The sequence below is a fragment of the Pseudoliparis swirei genome, chromosome 24, assembly GCF_029220125.1.
Source record: "Pseudoliparis swirei isolate HS2019 ecotype Mariana Trench chromosome 24, NWPU_hadal_v1, whole genome shotgun sequence".
NCBI classification, from domain to species: domain Eukaryota; kingdom Metazoa; phylum Chordata; class Actinopteri; order Perciformes; family Liparidae; genus Pseudoliparis; species Pseudoliparis swirei.
In genome coordinates, this window is record NC_079411.1 from 5,803,973 (window position 1) to 5,824,330 (window position 20,358).

Consider the following 20,358-nt stretch of genomic DNA (forward strand, 5'->3'; position numbering starts at 1 on the left):
CCCGATTGATTCCAACATCTAATCAAATGGTCCCCGGATAATAACCAATCATCCCACCAAATTTCATGCGATTCAAGAAGATTTTGACCTGTTCATGACCTTTGACCTTGAACTTTGACCCGATCAATCCCAAAATCTAATCAACTGGTCCCCGGATAATAACCAATCATCCCACAAAATTTCATGCGATTCGGTTCAATACTTTGAGTTTTGCGAATAACACGCATACAAATAAATAAATAAATAAATGGCGATCAAAACATAATTCAATTCAATTCAATTCAGTTTATTTGTATAGCCCAATTTCACAAATTACAAATTTGTCTCGGAGTGCTTTACAATCTGTACACATAGATATCCCTGCCCCAAAACCTCACATCGGACCAGGAAAAACTCCCAAATAACCCTTCAGGGGGAAAAAAAGGGAAGAAACCTGCAGGAGAGCAACAGAGGAGGATCCCTCTCCAGGATGGACAGATGCAATAGATGTAATGTGTACAGAAGGACAGATTTAGAGTTAAAATACATTCAATGAATATGACAGTGTATGAATAGTTCATAGTAGGCATATTCCACGATGGAGACCTCCACGATCCATCAGGCAGATGGCGGTGGGGAGGAGGAGTGGGCGGAGTCTCAACAGTGGGCGGAGTCTCAACAGGACAGTGGCGCAGTCAGGAGCAGGAATTCCACGACCCAGACCTCGATGATCCATCAGGCAGATAGGATCTATGCCGTCTCATAGGGTCCGATGACCCCATGAGACGTGAAGTCAAAAGGACTCCGGGGAGAAAGCAGAGTTAGTAACGTGTGATTGAGAGATGAAAATTCATCCTTAAGGAGAGAAAAAAGAGGAGATAGGTACTCAGTGCATCCTAAAACGTCCCCCGGCAGCTATAATGCGAAGGTAAATATCAACTTTTTTATTTATTTAAAGGGCTACTTAGGTAGTCAACAGACAAACAAACATACCTCACACTTAAACATGGGAAACTAGAACGGGCACTCGGTAGAGCGCATACCTTCGCATATCACAAGATTGGGCATTGAATTATGAACATTTTGGCATTAGTTGCATGCCAATTGGACAAAAATGTATCGTGCTATGGTAAAAAAAGAGTTTGACCTTTCCATGACCTTGACCTTTGACCCGATTGATCCCAAAATCTAATCAAATGGTCCCCGGATAATAACCAATCATCCCACCAAATTTCAGGCGATTCAAGAACATTTTCACCTGTTCATGACCTTTGACCCGATCGATCCCAAAATCTAGTCAACTGGTCCCCGGATAATAAACAATCATCCCACCAAATTTCATGCGATTCGGTTCAATACTTTTGAGTTCTGCGAAAGATTTTGACCTGTTCATGACCTTTGACCTTTGACCCGATCGATCCCAAAATCTAATCAACTGGTCCCCGGATAATAAACAATGATCCCACCAAATTTCATGCGATTCGGTTCAATACTTTGAGTTCTGCGAAAGATTTTGACCTGTTCATGACCTTTGACCTTTGACCCGATCGATCCCAAAATCTAATCAACTGGTCCCCGGATAATAAACAATCATCCCACCAAATTTCATGCGATTCGGTTCAGTACTTTTTGAGATTTGCGAATAACACGCATACAAATAAATAAATAAATAAATACACGGCGATCAAAACATAACCTTCCGGCATTTTCAATGCGAAGGTAACAATATAAATTCTAATAATTTTCTCTAGGTTTTAATTGCTGGGGTCAAATTAGGGGTAAAAGATGTTAGTAAATTTGAAGGTAACAGGAGGGTTAATAGCTCAAAATTACAAATGAGCCTCAGAGGGTTTTTTACAATCTGCACACACAGGACCTCACATCAGATCATGTCACACAGGTGTTTTTCCCGACGGGGCGACTTCCTAGCTGGGGTAAAAGGTTCACTGCCATCGAAGCCAGACACTCCTAATGCGGGCAATGGAGCGCCGTGGTCATTATATTATCACGGAGCAATAACTTTGACAAATGTAGAACCATCACGCTGACGATGTCTCGATAACATTTTGAGGTTCAAGGCTCCTCATTAAAAAAATATTAATAAAAGCGCTGAGATGTGTCAGCAAAGTGAAAGCCGTCTAAGGACTGTCCTTTGGAAATCTAAAAAAGCCGTGGTAAGGCTTTGGAAAACGGCTGGACAGGAGTTTAAAGCGGTGGTTGTTAACTGGTCTGGCTTTTCTTGTTATTACCTCATCAGTAGGTACTGATACATACTGAAAAATATTGTGCTTTACAGAAAATTAAGCACTCAATTCAACCTGAGGTGGAACACTGACTTGAGTCTGGAGGAATTTCTAATGGGAGAAGCTGAATTTTAGATTCAGTAGAATGTTTAATTAAAAGTCTCCCCCATATCAGGATGGTTCGATCCAACCTGGTCACACGCTGCTGAAAACATTGGAGGTACGAGAGGGCTAAAAAAAAAAAAGAAGACATAAAAAAGTCCCTTCAAAATGAAATCAGAGGATGAAAAATATATATATATATACACTACCGTTCAAAAGTTTGGAAATTAATCAGAAATACACTCTACATTCAGTGCGTTTACATGCAATCGAATTATTGGCTTAGTCGGACTGAAATGAATTATCCGTTTCATGTAAACACCTTAGTCGGACTATGTGCGGTCCGACTTCGGTCCGATTAACACCCCTGGATAGCTCGGTCCGATCCAGTTGATAATTCGACTCGCGGCATGTAACTCTGAATTCGATTCGAACTGGACTTTGCGTCTTTGCGCATGCTCGAGATCCGCCGCCTCCTCCTCCCTCCCATGTCATGACCCGAAGTCGAAGAGACGATAAATTAAATTCTTCGTACCTTCGGCGACGGCGTCTTCTCTCCGTTATCAACTCAGCCAATAGCGCCATTTGCATTCGCTGTACTCCTATTAACACCATGGAAGAAGAGTAGAGGGATGTAGCTTCGCCTTGCTCTCTGTTCGCCATCTTTCTCGAAATGTTGTTGTTTGTGGTGGTGAAGAGGTCAAGCGGAAATGGCTGTATCACCACGAGTTGTAATGAAAACAGCGCCGCCTATCGTATCGGATATGACATGCTTTCGGCCAATGATTCGAATTACTCACTGCCATGTATATTGGGATAACAGCAGATCCCACAAAAGATAGCATAGTCCGACTCAGTGAGTTTACATGATGGTATAATTCGAATCTTGCTTTAGTCGGACTCTTCACCACCACCACCAACAACCAACAACAACAACATCAACATTTCGAGAAAGAACCATGAACTTTAGTATGTTCAACTCCTTCAATACATGAAGCATAAATTCTGTCTGCTCTTCGGTCCAGAAATGTGTGGTGGCTCTTGTGTTCTCCATAGCGTTGTTTGCAGCGCCGCCGCTCCCATAACGTGCAGCGCTGCGTAGGGCACCAAGTCCTGAGGGAGCTCCACAAAATAGGCAACTAAAAAAATCCTCATAGTTATAATAATTATAATGCCGATATTATTTCAGTCTAGAAATATTAGGCGCCTTTTAGGCATGTATATCACAAAACAGGCAGAACAAGAGATATATTTAATCGCTCAGCCCCCACCCCGTTAACACTTCTCGGGTCGCATCGCTCTGCCGTGATGCGCGCCGACACATCCGCGCACACAGACCCTATCTCAGGAGGGCATCATGAGGAGTTATGCTTAGGGCACCAACATCGTTAGCAGCGGGACTGGTAATTTGTTTGTTTTCTGCCAGCCAGGCTGCCGGCAGTGACAATTTATCGTCTCTTTCGACTTCCGGGTCACGACATGGGAGGGAGAGAGGGAGGAGGGCAGCGGGATCTGGAGCATGCGCAAAGACGCAAAGTCCAGTTCCGAATCGAATTCAGAGTTACATGCCGCGAGAGTCGAATTATCAACCGGATCGGACCGAGCTATCCAGGGGTGTTAATCGGACCGAAGTCGGACTGCACATAGTCCGACTAAGGTGTTTACATGAAACGGATAATTCGATTTCAGTCCGACTAAGCCAATAATTCGATTGCATGTAAACGCACTGAGTAAAGCAAGATTCGAATTATACCATCATGTAAACGCACTGAGTGTTAATGTGGTAAATGACTATTCTAGGTGGAAGTGTCTGGTTTCTAATGAAATATCTCCATAGGTGTATAGAGGCCCATTGCCATCAACTATCACTCCAGTGTTCTAATGGTACATTGTGTTTGCTAATCGCCTTAGAAGACTAATGTCTGATTAGAAAACCCTTGTGCAATTATGTTAGCACAGCTGAAAACAGTTATGCTGGTGATATAAGCTATACAACTGGCCTTCCTTTGAGCTTGAAGTTTGTAGAACAAAATTAATATTTCAAATATTAATCATTATTTCTAACCTTGTCAATGTCTCGACTATATTTTATATTCATTTGATAAATAAGTGTGATTTTTCATGTTAGACACGAAATTGTCTGGGTGATCCCAAACTTTTGAACGGTAGTGTTTATAAAAAGGCCTGCGACCGACTAAAAAACGGGTCCGACCCACCCGTTGAGAATCACTGGTTTTAAGTATACGTGATTTGTAAATATGCTAAAATTGCACAAAAATCCAGCACAATCCTTTCGAGACGTCCATTTGTTTTTCTTCCTACTTCGTTATATCAGCCGCAGGGAAAGAGCCTCGAGGATCGGTATCGAGAGGGAATGCATCCGCTCAACGCGTATTGTTTATGTGCACCTGTGTGAATGCATGTTGGGTAGTTCACCCCGAGGATGTAAGCACGTGTCAACTTCCACATGCAGTCAATTATCACCTGTTGAATAATGAAAGTGAATACTAGAGCGGGGGGGGGTCCCAAATTAAGGCCTCTTCATTGGCCAGCTGGACATGATACACAGGCCGACCACTCATCAAGGACACACAGGGGTACCATTACCAGGGGTGCCGCAGACGACAAGGTGCATCTACTGGCGTGTCAGAACTAAGCACGTTGAATATCTCTCCGATCGCTGCACAGCTATTCCATTTCTGCTCCGACGTCGGTCCTTCAGTATCGGACACCCCTCCCCCGCCCCGCAGGCGGACCCGTCAGTCTCACCGGAGCGCGCCACCGATCGGCCCGGCGGCCATCCCACCGCCCAGGGATCCCGTGTGACTATGAATAAAGTTTTGGGCTGTGTTTACCTCTCATTCAGCTGCCCTCTACGAGGGAACTAGGTGCACCTCCTGTTGAAACGAGATCCTGTGGAGCTCTACTCGATGTATGTGCGCACATTTGTTAATAAAATGTCATAAGTGTCTATTTTGGGAAGACCTTGAGAGCAAGGACCCTTTTGGTGAGTTGCAAGGGCTATGACAATCTGATAGGCGATTTTCCCAGCTGCTCCTGAACGCATCATCTCACTCTTCCGGTAAGCTCTGGTTGCCAGCTCAGCAGCGAGAATGACTTCTTCTTCTCCCCCTCCCGCTCAGTGTGTCTCATGTATAGTTATCCCCCTGCCTCCCTTAATGATAACGATACATGCAACAAGTGTAGTTTATTTGCTAGGTTGGAGGCAGGTCTAAGTGGGTTAGATGCACGGCTCCGCGCTATCGAAGCTCAGACAGCTATGCTAGTTAGCCCGCCCTCTCCCGTAGTCGGCGCGGAGCTACAGTCAGCTGATAGCTGTTCCCCGGCGGTAACCGTGCAGCCGGGTGGTTGGGTAACTGTTCGCAGGAGTAGTAAGTCTACACAGAAGCCCGCTGTGCACCAACCACTCCACGTTTCCAACCAGTTTTCCCTGCTCAGCGACACACCCGCTGAGGAACACACCCTGGTTATCGGGAGCTCTATAGTCAGGAACGTGAAAATAGCGAAGCCGCGGACCACCGTCGTGTGCCTCCCGGGGGCCAGAGCGGGCGACGTGGAGTCTTGTTTGAAGCTGCTGGCTAAGGACAAGCGGAGATACAGTCAGATTGTAATACACGCCGGTGGTAATGCGCCGAGCCCGTCGGTCGGAAGTCACTAAAATTAATGTGGAATCGGTGTGTGCTTATGCCAAGACGTTGTCGGACACCGTAATTTTCTCTGGCCCTCTCCCAAATTTGCAGACAGACGAATTGTATAGCCGAATGTCGTCTTTCAACCGCTGGCTGTCGAGGTGGTGCCCAGCGAATAATGTGGGCTACGTAGACAACTGGAAGACTTTCTGGGAAAGCCTGATCTGATGAGGAGAGACGGCATTCATCCCACGTTGGACGGAGCGTCTCATTTCTGCGAATATGACCAAGTTGATCACGGACTTAATCCATGACAATCCAGGGTTCAGATCAGGAACCGGAGCAGAGTTGTAGTTTAACACCCTTCTCTGCTCTTCCATTCGAGCAGTTACCCACCCATGACTTTAGAGTAGAGACTGTGTCTGTCCCACGGCCACTTCAATTAAATAAATCAAAAGTAAGCAGAAGAGGAGTCGTACACAATAACCTTATACAAATTAACACCATTATTTCAGCAGTGCAACAAAATAGGCCTATTAAATGTGGTCTCCTAAATATTCGATCTCTGTCATCTAAAGCTGTGTTACTAAATGATTTAATATCAGATAATCACATTGATTTATGTTGCCTAAATGAATCGACTCCTCCAAGTCATATTAATACTCACATTCCTCGAGGCACCGGTCGAGGAGGTGGAGTAGCAGCCATCTTTGAATCGAGCCTATTAATTAATCCTCAACCAAAATTACACTACACCTCATTTGAAAGCCTTGTTCTTAGTCTTTCACATCCAACCTGGAAAACACTACAGCCAATTCGATTTGTGATTCTGTACCGGCCACCAGGTCCATATTCAGAGTTTATATCTGAATTCTCAGAATTTATATCTAGTTTGGTTCTTAAAACCGATAAAGTTATTATTGTTGGAGATTTTAATATCCATGTGGATGTTGATAATGATTGCCTTAGTGCTGCATTAATCTCCTTGTTGGACTCGATTGGCTTCTGTCAGAGAGTACAGAAACCCACTCACAGCTTTGGCCACACGCTTGATCTTGTTCTTACTTATGGCGTTGACATTGAGCATTTGAACGTCTTCCCACAGAATCCTCTTCTGTCAGACCACAACCTCATAACTTTTGAATTTATACTACCGGAGTGTACTCCGTTAGTCAAAAGTTTCTACACCAGATGTCTAACTGACAGTGCTGTAGCTAAATTTAAAGAAGCGATTCCTTCTGTATTTGATTCGATACCACGTCTCAATATAACAGAGGACTCCTGGTCTAACTTTAGTCCGTCCCAGATTGATCATCTTGTTGACAGTGCCACAGGCTCACTGAGAATGACACTGGACTCGATAGCCCCTCTGAAGAAGAAGACAGTGAGGAAGAGGAGGTTTGCTCCTGGTATAACCCTCAGACCCGCAAACTGAAGCACACGTCACGAAAGCTTGAACGCATATGGCGTTCAACTAATCTCGAAGAATCCCGCTTAGTTTGGCGAGATAGTCTTAAAACATATAAGAAGGCCCTCCGTAATGCCAGAGCAGCCTATTACTCATCAGTAATAGAAAAAAATAAAACAACCCCAGGTTTCTCTTCAGCACTGTAGCCAGGCTGACAGAGAGTCACAGCTCTGTGGAGCCGAGCATTCCTATAAACCTCAGTGGTAATGACTTTATGAACTTCTTTAATGAAAATATTTTAACTATTAGGGACAAGATTAATATTCTCTTGCCCATAACCAGTGCCAATCTGTCCTCAAGTGGAATGGCCTTGGAAACCGCTGTATGCCCTGGTGTATATTTGGAGGGCTTTTCTCCCATCAACCGTGACCAATTATCTTCAACGGTTTCTACTTCGAACTCGTCTACCTGTCTCTTGGACCCCATCCCGACGAGGCTGCTTAAAGACGTTTTGCCTTTAATTGGCGGCTCTCTATTAGATATTATCAATGTGTCTCTGCTAACAGGCCACGTACCACACTCCTTCAAAGTGGCTGTTATTAAACTTCTCCTGAAGAAGCCCACTCTGGATCCAGAGGTGTTGGCTAACTACAGACCGATCTCTAACCTCCCTTCCTCTCCAAGATCCTTGAGAAAGTGGTCGCAAATCAGTTGTGCGACTTTCTACATCATAATAGTTTATTTGAGAAATTTCAATCAGGATTTAGAAAACACCACAGCACCGAGACGGCACTGGTGAAAATTACAAATGACCTCTTAATGGCAGCAGATAAAGGACTCCTCTCTGTCCTGGTCTTGTTAGACCTTAGTGCTGCATTCGACACCATTGACCATGACATCCTGTGACAGAGACTGGAGCAGTCGATTGGCATTTCAGGCACGGCACTAATTTGGTTTAAATCCTACTTATCAGATCGATCTCAGTTTGTATTTGTAAACGATGACGCCTCGATAACCACCAACGTTAATCACGGAGTTCCACAAGGTTCTGTGCTTGGACCAATTTTATTTACGACCACCTGGTGACCTGGTGCAGCCAGAACAACCTGGAGCTCAACGCTCTGAAGACAGTGGAGATGGTTGTGGATTTCAGGAGGAATGCAGCCCCACCCGCCCCTCTCATCCTGTGTGACTCCCCCGTCGACGCTGTGGAGTCCTACCGCTTCCTGGGCTCCATCATCTCCCAGGACCTCAAGTGGGAGCTGAACATCGGCTCCATCTCCAAGAAGGCCCAGCAGAGGATGTTCTTCCTGAGGCAGCTGAGGAAATTCAACCTGCCAGGGAAGATGATGGTACAGTTCTACACGGCCATCGTTGAGTCCATCATCTGCTCCTCCATCACCGTCTGGCACCCTGCAGCCACAGCCAAAGACAAGCGCAGGCTGCAGAGCATCATCCGCTCGGCCGAGAGGGTTATCGGCTGCAGTCTGCCTTCCCTCCAGGTCCTGTTCACTTCCAGGTCACTGAAGCGGGCCAGAAAGATTGTCGCCGACCCCTCCCACCCTGGACACTCCCTGTTCGAGTCCCTCCCCTCGGGGAGGAGGCTGCGGTCCATCATGACCACGACCTCCCGCCACACCAATAGCTTTTTCCCGACGGCGGTCGGGCTCATCAATGGACCCCGGGACTGACTGACTGTCACCCCCAGGACTACCACCTCTTCTTCCACCTTCCTCTCTCCTCCTTCTTCCCGCTCCTTCCTCTTCCTCCTCCTCCTCTTCCTCCCACTCCTCCTCCCTCCTTGCGTTGATTGTTGTTTGTCATGTCCAAATGTTGCACCTTCCACCAAAAAAAATTCCTCGTTTGTTTGTTTGTGAAAACATTCATTCTTTGGCAATAAACCTGTTTCTGATTCTGATTCTGATTCTGATTCTTATACATGCTTCCTTTGGGCAATATTATCAGGAAACACTCCATAAACTTTCATTGTTATGCAGATGATACTCAACTATATTTATCGATAAAACCAGAGGAGAGCAACCAACTCGGTAAAATTCAAGCATGTCTTAAAGACATAAAAACATGGATGACCTGCAACTTCTTGATGTTAAACTCAGACAAAACCGAAGTAATTTTAATCGGCCCTGAGCACCTCAGAGATCAATTATCTGGTGATGTGGATTCTGTAGACGGCATTGCCCTGGCATCCAACACCACTGTAAAGAATCTTGGCGTTATCTTTGATCGGGACTTGTCCTTTAACTCCCACGTAAAGCAAATCTCAAGGACTGCATTCTTTCATCTACGTAATATTTTAAAAATCAGGCACATCTTGTCTCAAAAAGATGCAGAAAAATTGGTTCACGCGTTCGTTACTAGGAGACTGGATTACTGCAACTCCTTATTATCAGGCTGCTCTAATAAATCTCTTAGGTCCCTCCAGTTGATCCAGAATGCTGCAGCTCGTGTTCTCACTAAAACTAAGAAAAGAGATCACATCACTCCTGCACTAGCTGCTCTGCACTGGCTCCCAGTAAAATCAAGAATCACTTTTAAAATTCTTCTCTTAACCTACAAAGCCTTGATTGGTGATGCTCCATCATATCTTAAGGAGCTTGTAGTACCATATTGCCCCACTAGAGAGCTACGCTCACTAAATGCAGGACTACTTGTAGTTCCTAGAGTCTTAAAAAGTAGAATGGGAGCCAGAGCCTTTAGTTATCAAGCTCCTCTTTTATGGAACCAGCTTCCAATTTCAGTCCGGGAGGCAGACACAGTCACCATGTTTAAGAGTCGACTTAAGACTTTCCTCTTTGACAGAGCTTATAGTTAGGGCTGAATCAGGTTTGCCCTGGTCCAGCCCCTTGATATGCTGCTATAGGCTTATAGCTGCCGGGGGACGTTTGAGGATGCACTGAGTACCTATCTCCTCTTTTTTCTCTCCTTAAGGATGAATTTTCATCTCTCAATCACACGTTACTAACTCTGCTTTCTCCCCGGAGTCCTTTTGACTTCACGTCTCATGGGGTCATCGGACCCTATGAGACGGCATAGATCCCATCTGCCTGATGGATCATCGAGGTCTGGGTCGTGGAATTCCTTCTCCTGACTACGCCACTGTCCTGTTGAGACTCCGCCCACTGTTGAGACTCCGCCCTCCTCCTCCCCACCGCCATCTGCCTGATGGATCGTGGAGGTCTCCATCGTGGAATATGCCTACTATGAACTATTCATACACTGTCATATTCATTGAATGTATTTTAACTCTAAATCTGTCCTTCTGTACACATTACATCTATTGCATCTGTCCATCCTGGAGAGGGATCCTCCTCTGTTGCTCTCCTGCAGGTTTCTTCCCTTTTTTTTTCCCCTGAAGGGTTATTTGGGAGTTTTTCCTGGTCCGATGTGAGGTTTTGGGGCAGGGATGTCTATGTGTACAGATTGTAAAGCACTCCGAGACAAATTTGTAATTTGTGAAATTGGGCTATACAAATAAACTGAATTGAATTGAATGGAGTTAAACGTACATGTAACCCACCGATTGGCTCACGGAGGCAAATTATTTAATTGGCCAAATCTAGGAGCAGAGTAAAGGAAGGTCACTTCCTGTTTTGATTGGGTACCAGAATGCGGTTTTTGAGGTGGTCAGATGCAGATGACCACCACTTTGTATCAGCATGGATGACTGCCCACTTTGACCAAGTTTATTTTGAGTTATAAATATATGCGTGTGTTACTTGATTTATGTTGAAATGTCAGTAAAACCCCGTTAAACTGAACTCTTTGATTTGGCGTTTTTTCCCCACAAGAATTGAGCTCCGTAGCCGAAGCTGGTGACCAGTCCATAGACTTTGGTTAAAATTATTAAAATAGAGCCACAGGTTACATACACAGTGGACATTTTTGTTGTTGTATTTCCTACATGTGCGTATATGTAGGTCAATGTGTGTGTGTGGTGGTAAAGTGCAAAATATAAACAAAACATGATCAAAACACCACTCCACAGGAGGGGGAGAGTCAAACAAAGAGAATTCTTCCGACCAATCAATGGGCCACAAGGCCCTTTGTACTCTACCTGGGAGCCTCAATGCATTAGAAATAAACATAGCAATCATTTTTGGCTGAAAGCAGCTTCCTGATGGGACTGAAAACAAAGCCGGCCAGTCATAATCTGATGAGGGACTCTGCCAAATGACAATATGTTTCCCCTGTTCAAAGACGTCGTCGAGACAAGACGCAAACATCTTCGCGAGCTCCCTTCGGTGGATATTTTTACTCCAACAACACAGTTACGGGATAATGAAAAAAAATCAACTCAAGTCACTCAGTATTAACAGCCGTGACCTTGACAAGGTCAGTTCGTTAAACGCCTAACGGGCAGCCGGCTCTTGAGGCTGTTGTCCCTCCGTCACGGTGACTCGCTCTGTGTTTGACGCACCGCTCACAGTTTTCATTCGGCTGGAGGAGAGATGTGTCCCTTTTCCATTCCTGCAATCCCACATTTTTCTGTCTTTTCTGTATCTCACAAGGAAGTTGCAATAAACTGGTCGTTCGGACGGTCTCAAGCCAGCTCAGCATTTCTCCACAATGTACGGTGTTGCAGCTTAATCTCTAAAAATGGAATATAGGGATTTTTTTGGGGGGGGGGGGGCTGTTGATGCTACTAATGGTTTTTTTCTTCAATCTTTTGTATTTTTAGACAAAAGGCATGACATCCAAATGAGTTGTAACCACGGTAGTCAATAGTTAATTAATGTTGGCAGTAATGACACCGCCGAGTCTGCATCGGCCCGGAGCGCTGTTGACGATTTTGTCCCCCCCCCTTTTTTTTTCTTCTTCACAGCACAATTTCTCCGATTCAGTCGAGCTGAAAGAGAAGTGTCTGCGAGCAAAATCTTTCCACAGATTTTCTAAAAGGATTTAAGACCTGGATTTTTCTGGGTCACATCAAGACGGTCGCTTTCTTGGTCCTGCAGCCACTGCAAAGGGCTTTGATTTGATACGCAGCTTAGCGCTCGAGTGCGGTCAGGGGTCACTCATCGTCGGCTTTTACCTGCACATTGACTACTTTCATCCAGTCGTTTAAGCTCCTCCTCCTCGCAGTTCTCTAATGACACATTTTGCCTTTGAAAAAGTAAATAAAAATCAGGTAGAAATCAAAGAGGCCATCCCATCTAGATTTACATCCTTCTACCAAATAAGCTGTTAACTTCACTCCTATATAAAATCACTTATCAGAGTACAGTTATCACCCCCCCCCCCAAAAAAAGCTGCTCCCACACAACATAAAAACTGGCCAATATGATTCCAAATGGTTCCTCTTTCCTTTTTTTTCCCATCGCCAAAATGTCCAAAGTCCGAACCAAAGAACGGATCTTTGTTTAATCAACAGAGACTTTGGGTTCATAAACAAAGAGTCTCCCGACTGAATTGACTTCATAATCCTTCACGTGGGAACACAAACCAGAACCAGAACACGGGGCTTTCCATTCGGCTGCTTTTCTCCCTCCGACCTCACGAATCCCTCGGTGCTGAAAAAGAGAGCAAAGAGAACGAGGCTGCCGCCAATCACGCCGCGGATGTCGTTCGGACCACTTGTTCGCCGCCGGTTCCCTCCAGACTGCTCGGGATTACAGCAAGAGTTACATTTCCCTCATTGCGCCAGGGACATGTTTTGCTCTCAGAGTTACGCCCCGAGGGTTTTTTCCTGTACTTTGATGCGACGCCGAGCAAGATCTGCTCAGTTCTGGGAGAAATATTAAATATATTAGTCTTGTGTCATTATTTTTCCCACAGAAACACTATTGTATTGTCGGACCGCTGTCTATTTTCCAAAACTTTTAATACACATGTTTTATATCTCCTTTTAAAGACGTCCACCACCTGTTACACTGATGCACGTTTAATGTGAACATGATGCCTCTTTCTGAGAGTGGAGGAAACGCATCCTGATTCTAATTCAACCGTTAAGGAGACTGTAGGTATTTAATGTAATTAAAGTTTAATAGGTGTACGGGCAAGGCGACCGGGTCCAGATGTGCCCTGCACTAATGCACCGTGCATTTAAATCCGCACGCTCACAAGTCAAGTTTAACTGCACATCTTTTCAGGGCAGGTTACCGAGGTCATTGAGAATGTGCGAGGTGTTTTAGTACGCTACCCATGGCAGAGAATACTGCAGAACGCCGATTTTAATGTATGTTAATGTAAGAAAATGTATACCCCCAGGAATATGAAAACAGTTCAATTTGTCAGGAATATGTACATTTTAATTATGACACACATCTCATGAATTTCAATCCCATCTGGCTCTGGTTTCATGCCAGTTTATAGAATGACGCAAAATGAGCTATGAGACGTGTATTTCCCTTGAAATGTACTTTTCTTCTTTGGTGTATTCTCACCCAGTGCTGAGTGCAAGATGGAAGCAGTGGCATAAAGAGATGGCAGTTCCAACCACATGAGGAACCACAGGGTATACATAGTTTGCTTTTATGCTGAAAAAAATCTCCACAAATCTCTACAGCCGTCAAAAGAACGCAATTTGGAAAGTGCCAGGGCAAAGTGCAGCGCTCTTACGCGTGGTTATCCAAAAAAAATACACCCGCTATTTGGTTATTGCTTAATGTCCTGAGACACACACACCACACGGGTCACACAGGAAACACTCACTTCTTTCCCTTGCCCTTTTATTTTACTAATTAATATGAGAGAGAGAGAGAGAGAGATTATTCATTCAGAAACATTTTGGAATTATATGCCTGAATAAAACCATTTTGCTTGTTATCGACTATAGTAGAAAAAAACGGGAGCATAAAAAAACAGCTGTTGTTTGTTTTTCCCTTCCTCATTTATTTTAATAATTGATGAGAGAGAGAGAGAGAGAGCGCGAGAGGAGAATTTGACAGTTTCTATTTGAAAAACTGTGACAGATACAAACATGTATATTAAGAAACAGATCTGAAAAATCGAATTTCTAAATATAGAACAGAAACAATACTTGCTGAGAGGTTGCTCGTTTTAGCTCTGCTGGATGGTTGACCAGCCTCCTTTCCTAATCTCCGCTTCTACTGCCACTTAAACTTTTCCGAAGTGGCACGCATGCCAAGGAAGGGTTATCGGAGGGACGAGTCGTCCACGCCAGAACGAAGAAGATACAAGATCCCCTCTGTTGATTCTTCGGAGCCGCTGAGCTCACCCAAGAGCCTGATGCGGCTAACCAGCCATCTTAGCCCCGGGAACGGGTAATTATTAGGAAAGCTCTTGTGTAAATGAAGAACCGCACAAAGATGTGGATGATGTGTGAACTTCTGAGCCAGCCATTGAGGATTGAATAAAAGAATGTGATGAAAGTCGTGACCAGGCCGAGAAAACAATTCGAGGAACTGAAGATATCAACCGACTTAATATGCAACTACAAAAACTTGAAAGAGCCGTCGAGGAATTAACTGAAAGAGCAGAAAAGGCCAAATAAGGGTCTCGCCTTTGTTATCGGATCTTAAGACGTTTGCCAGAAAAGGCAGCGGGCGATGATACCTCCTTCTTGAGGGGTGATCTGAAAAAAAAGAGTGCACTTCCCGTCTCTGGTCCAACACGAACCGGCACCAACGCTCCGGCAAGAACCCCGTCACATGTTTTAAGTGGGAGAAGATGCTGGTTTACAAAGGCGGCCAAGGCAAAAATTCAAAGTTCTTCTCAAGATCTTTTCCGCTGGAGACGGAGACTTCACCTTTGACCCTTCGGCTCATTTGGCGGAATTCAGTGAAAGAGTTAAGAAAGAAGAATCGCCGATAACACCTTAAACTAGAATGGGCACTCGGTAGAGCGCATACCTTCGCATATCACAAGATTGGGCATTGAATTTTGAACATGTTGGCATTAGTTGCATGGCAATTGGATATAAATTGACCGCGCTATGGTAAAAAGAAGATTGACCTTTTCATGACCTTGACATTGACCTTTGACCCGATCAATACCAAAATCTAATCAAATGGTCCCCGGATAATAACCAATCATCCCACCAAATTTCATGCAATTCGGTTTAATACTTTTTGATTTATGCGAAAAACACGCACGCACGCAGGATTAACACGAAATTAATAATCTTTCTAAATATGTATTTGAGAATAATCCTAATCCACCATCTTTACATCTATTTTCAAAATATTAAAAGCTATTCACCAACTGTATATGGAATAATAGACACAAGCGGCTGCATCTATCCCTTTTATATCTACCACACCGTAGACCACAGGTCATTTGAGGAGCCGACAAAAAACATAAAACAAACTTTTTAAATACCTACAGATCTAAAGTTATAATAATTCAACAGGCCAGAACAACTCTCAGCAAGGCCACCTCGTTCTGCTTCAGAGTGAGCACAACGATGGCAAAGGTCAAGTTTCTGTCATAAAATACCCATCAGTCTCGAGCTGTACTGAGTCCAAGGTCAAATGCCTGGAGGAAGGATTTAGGAGTGGCGATTATGCTTGATAAATGGCCGGACACTTAAATTACTCCTCGAGTCACTGGACTTTAATCTGGAGTCCCAGGTAAACCATTTACACAGAATAGTAAACAAATCATCTTGGGTGTACGCTGGCGATGAGCAAGTCGTCAAATTGCCCTCGTTTAAAAATGTTAAAAGACCTTGAATAGTTCAATGTCTCTCAATGGAAATCATAACCGCAATCCTTAAAGATGGAATCTACCAAGTGACAGTGGTAACAGGTATGAATGGAATCTTGAATCTAACAAAGTTTATCATTATTTCTGTCTCTTTCTTTGCTTACTGATGTTTTTCTTATTTCCGATGCTACATATTTGCATTTTGCAATTGTGAACCGCAAGGAAGAACATTATTTTCTTCCCATCTCCATTTGATGGGCCATTTTATTAATGCATCATACTAATTAACACAGCGGTTTAAACTGACGGGAAAAATAAAAATCACCACACCCATTACATTTAAATACATTCCACTCATATTTTGAGCATACGGCCACAATTTATTTTATTCAACCTCAAGAATCCATCGAGGAGGTATATTTATTTACAATGGTGTCAAGACATGAAGCAATGCTAATAAATAAATATCTAAGAATAAACACGACACGGTCGGGTGGCTATAAGTACAAATACAGGGTAATAAACATGCAATAATTAAATAAAAGAGATAAATACAGAATAAAATGGATAAATGAACCATAGCTGAGGCACTTTCTATCATGATCTAGTACTTTGTACTCTTTCCATTATGTTGTTAAATACATAGCGCACAGTTGTTTCCCTTCTCCACATATTATTTCCTTCAAAAATAATATTATTTTGGATTTTCTTTCATCATTACGGCGCAACCGACTGCTCATACATCATTCAGCGATCGGTAACTGTGCCAACAAATGTGAAAATCTTGAATAAAGATGAGACCTTGATTAATGTAATGTATTTGGTCTGTGACTCAGTGTTGGGGGCATTCAGAGAAGTCTTGTGGAATCCACTCAAAATATCTCCCAGCATAAAATATTTTTTTGTTTTTTTTAAGATTATCGTGGCAGCTCCCAGGCACGCACACAAATGTGACAACCGCACACGAAACAACTGTGGTGTCGGGACTTGAACTGCATTAATAATAATCCAAAGAGAAAGCGGTGGAGAGTAAAGGGAGAGAAAGAGAGAGAGTGATTATAGTCAGTGCTGGATTGGAGGATATTCATATGAATGAAGCCAGTGAAAGGCGTGGACGATGAGCCCCCCGGCAGGTTTACTCTGCTCACTACAGAAGCTATTTCAAGAGAAAACACGCCGTATATGATGAATAAAACATGAATTATGTCGATAGAATCTGTTTTTAGCCATTTATTTTCAGCAGTTGACGGAGTGGGGGGAAAGGGGAAGAAGCACTCTCCGCGTGGATTTAGGTAGAATAAGTTTATGCCTGTCCCGGCGGGCTAGAGGAAAGAGGGGATTTACGAAGTGGTCTCAAGTGCCCCCTCTCCTCGGGAAGCACCAATAACACACGAACGGAAAGCTGCACCGTCAGCATAATTCTAGATTGCGTCGTGCGCCACGGCAGTTTTCATAAAGCAGCCGTGGCGCCGAGAGACCCGAAGATTATTTAAATGTCCTGGAAATGCTGAAGAATGACTTTCGTCATCTGTGTGCGTTGGGGAAGAGGTTCCTTCTCCTTTGTAAATGATTACGTCTTAATATATATTTATATTTGGACTTAAAAACACTCAAGTTTGAGGAAATGCTCGATCACACGCTCGCTTGGCGATGCGTTGAACTGGTGCGAGCGGTACGGAAGAACAATTTAAAACGGGATGGAGCGAAACCTCCAACTTCAAACTTCCGATCCGAGTAGTTTAGTATTAGTTGTATCCGCTGGTACCGAGTCCCGATCCAGTTGTGCATTGCATGAAGGAAACCACAGCTTGCATCCAAGCACACACACACATAATCCAGAATAACCCTCTGTGTAATCTTGTCGTTGCAACCGCTCGGGTGCAGAGAAACAGGCTGGGCTCCGGGTTTGAGTGAAACTAAAAATACTTTTTTACTGAGAAAAAAGGACAGACACACAGGTTGTGCACAAATTGGCACGAGACAAAAAACACAACAATCTGGCAGCCAACAATGGGAAGACTGGGAGAATATATAAGGGGGGAAAACACAGGTGTGGGGCATCGGTGATCAGGGAGACAGAGGCGTGGCTGAGGGCAGGTGAAGGGGATGAACAATCAAAGGACGCACAAGTAACAAGTATAGACACACAATTATTAGGGTGTCACACGTTTTGTCAGTTGAAATCACCTGGGTGATATCTGACATAAAACGATGGATCAGTTCAGACTGATTGGTCAATATGAGCGTTATCATTCAGGTAATAAATGCTTTTATTGGCTCCAATACCGGAGTTTGAGATTGGATCGGCGCATCCCTAATGCTATTTGTAGAATTAGATTACAGTGGATTGTTTCTACTTGTGTGAAAAAAACATTTCCACTCACTGAAAGGGCATTGGAAAGTAAATTTGTTTTAAAATTCTACTGCGATCAAATACGTTCACTCTCCCGCATCTGTGATATCAAAGCCGTCGAGCACCAATCTAACAGCGGCGTGAATAACTTTTAAATAACCACAGTAACAACAAAGATGTGTTGAGTTTACTTATTTGATTTAGTGATCGCAGCGTAGCGTTTTATGACATTTCAAATCGTTCATCGTAAAACTTTATCTTCCGCTCTTCTAACAGCTACTTGTTACAGACATTAAAGTATAAATGTTGTCTTTGTTTTGTTTCAAGAAGGATTAATTACCTCTTATATTTGGACGTTTTATTACGTCCCGTGGGCGTTGGCACTGAAATGTGAACAACCTCTCAGATCCAGTGAGCTTTCGGCTCCCGACCGTGTCGCCGTTCCTTAAAAAAAATAAAATTAAAATAAAACCTAACGAAGCAGTCCCAATCTCAAATAGCCGTGCCCCTTCTCTAATAGCCACCGCTGTAATTTTGAGCATCATGTGTTGTGAAAATACCTGTCCGCCACACTCACTTCCTCTGGTCAGGGAGCAGAGATGACAAAACACCACGGGTGGTGTCACCCTGGATGTCAGCCAGGCCCCCACAGCTGGTGGCCTGACACGGGCTGACAGCTCCAGTCACGTCTTCCAGATAAAGCCCTCGAGACAAGTTGTCCAATGTCATGTTGTCAATCCGATTACACGGTCTTCACGTGTCATGGACTAGTGGCAAAACAAGAGATCGCAACTTCACCCGTTTGTCAGACGATGACCTCGATTTGCAAAACGATTGTTGCGTCACATATGTGCACATCTTTCCATCGCACTGATCTTGATTAACATCAGGTCAATGCATGGGGAACGCTGTACTTTAAATCAGGTTATTTTGCTGACGCGAGTATACAGAGTGACTTTAACTCCTTGCATTCCGAGGACATGTGAGTGACGTGGGTCTTTTTGTGTGCGTCACAGCTTCCCCAACTGAGAAGAGACGACTGTGACAGATTCGTAGTCACTATTCAGAGACTGTGATGCATTGCCCTTGTAGTTAAATTAAATACACGACTGTTCAAAAGTTTGCGGTCACGTCGAAATGGCTTCATTTTTCAAATAAAAGCGCTGTTTTTTTTCAATGAAGATAACATTAAATGAATCAGGAATACACTCTATACATTGTTATTGTGGTAAAGGACTATTCTAGGTGGAAACATGTGGTTTTTAATGAAATATCGACATAGGTGTATAGAGGCCCGTTTCCAGCAACTATCACTCCTCTAATGACGACTAATGGTGGGTTAGAAAACCTTTGAAAACCCTTGTGACATTATGTCAGCACAGCTGATTACAGTTATGCTGCTGAGAGAAGCTATAAAACTGGCCTTCCTTTGAGCGACAAGTTTGAAGAACAATTCATATTTCAAATAAAAATCATTATTTCTAACCTCATCAATGTCTTGACTATATTTTCTATTCATTTGATAAATAAAAGTGTGAGTTTTCATGGAAAGCACAAAATTGTCTCGGTGGGTGACCCCAAACTGTTGAACGGTAGTGTATATTCTTCTCCTGCTTTAATACATCTGTTCAAATACAAGGCATTGTATTTCTCTCTCTCGCTCTCTCTCTCTCTTTATCGTACAGATGGTTGACCAGCAACCGCTTCATGTTTCCAACAGGGTTCCTCCTTTCAGGTTCCCTCTGGATTCTCCGGCTCCCTCCCCCCAGGCCAGAGACACGCTGCTCAGGTTACCTGATGATTCTCTGAGCGTCAGCAACCTGTCCAGGGTCTTTTCTGCCTTCCCAATGTCAGCTGGGATTGGCTCCAGGCAACCCCCCCCCCCCCCCCCACTCTCCTTGACCTGATGGTAGCGCTAGATAAAAGGTCAGGGCATCGCCGAACAATCATCCTGAGGGGACCGTGAACAGCCAATCGGGATCAAAACATTTGACT

The 20,358-nt window shown here is 43.9% G+C and overlaps 1 protein-coding gene across 1 annotated transcript in view; it reads right to left on the reverse strand.

Annotated features, from left to right (window-relative positions):
* The window catches only part of mtnr1aa (melatonin receptor 1A a), a 41,110-nt gene that overhangs the window by 1,925 nt on the left and 18,827 nt on the right, over nucleotides 1-20,358 (reverse strand). The window lies entirely within an intron of this gene.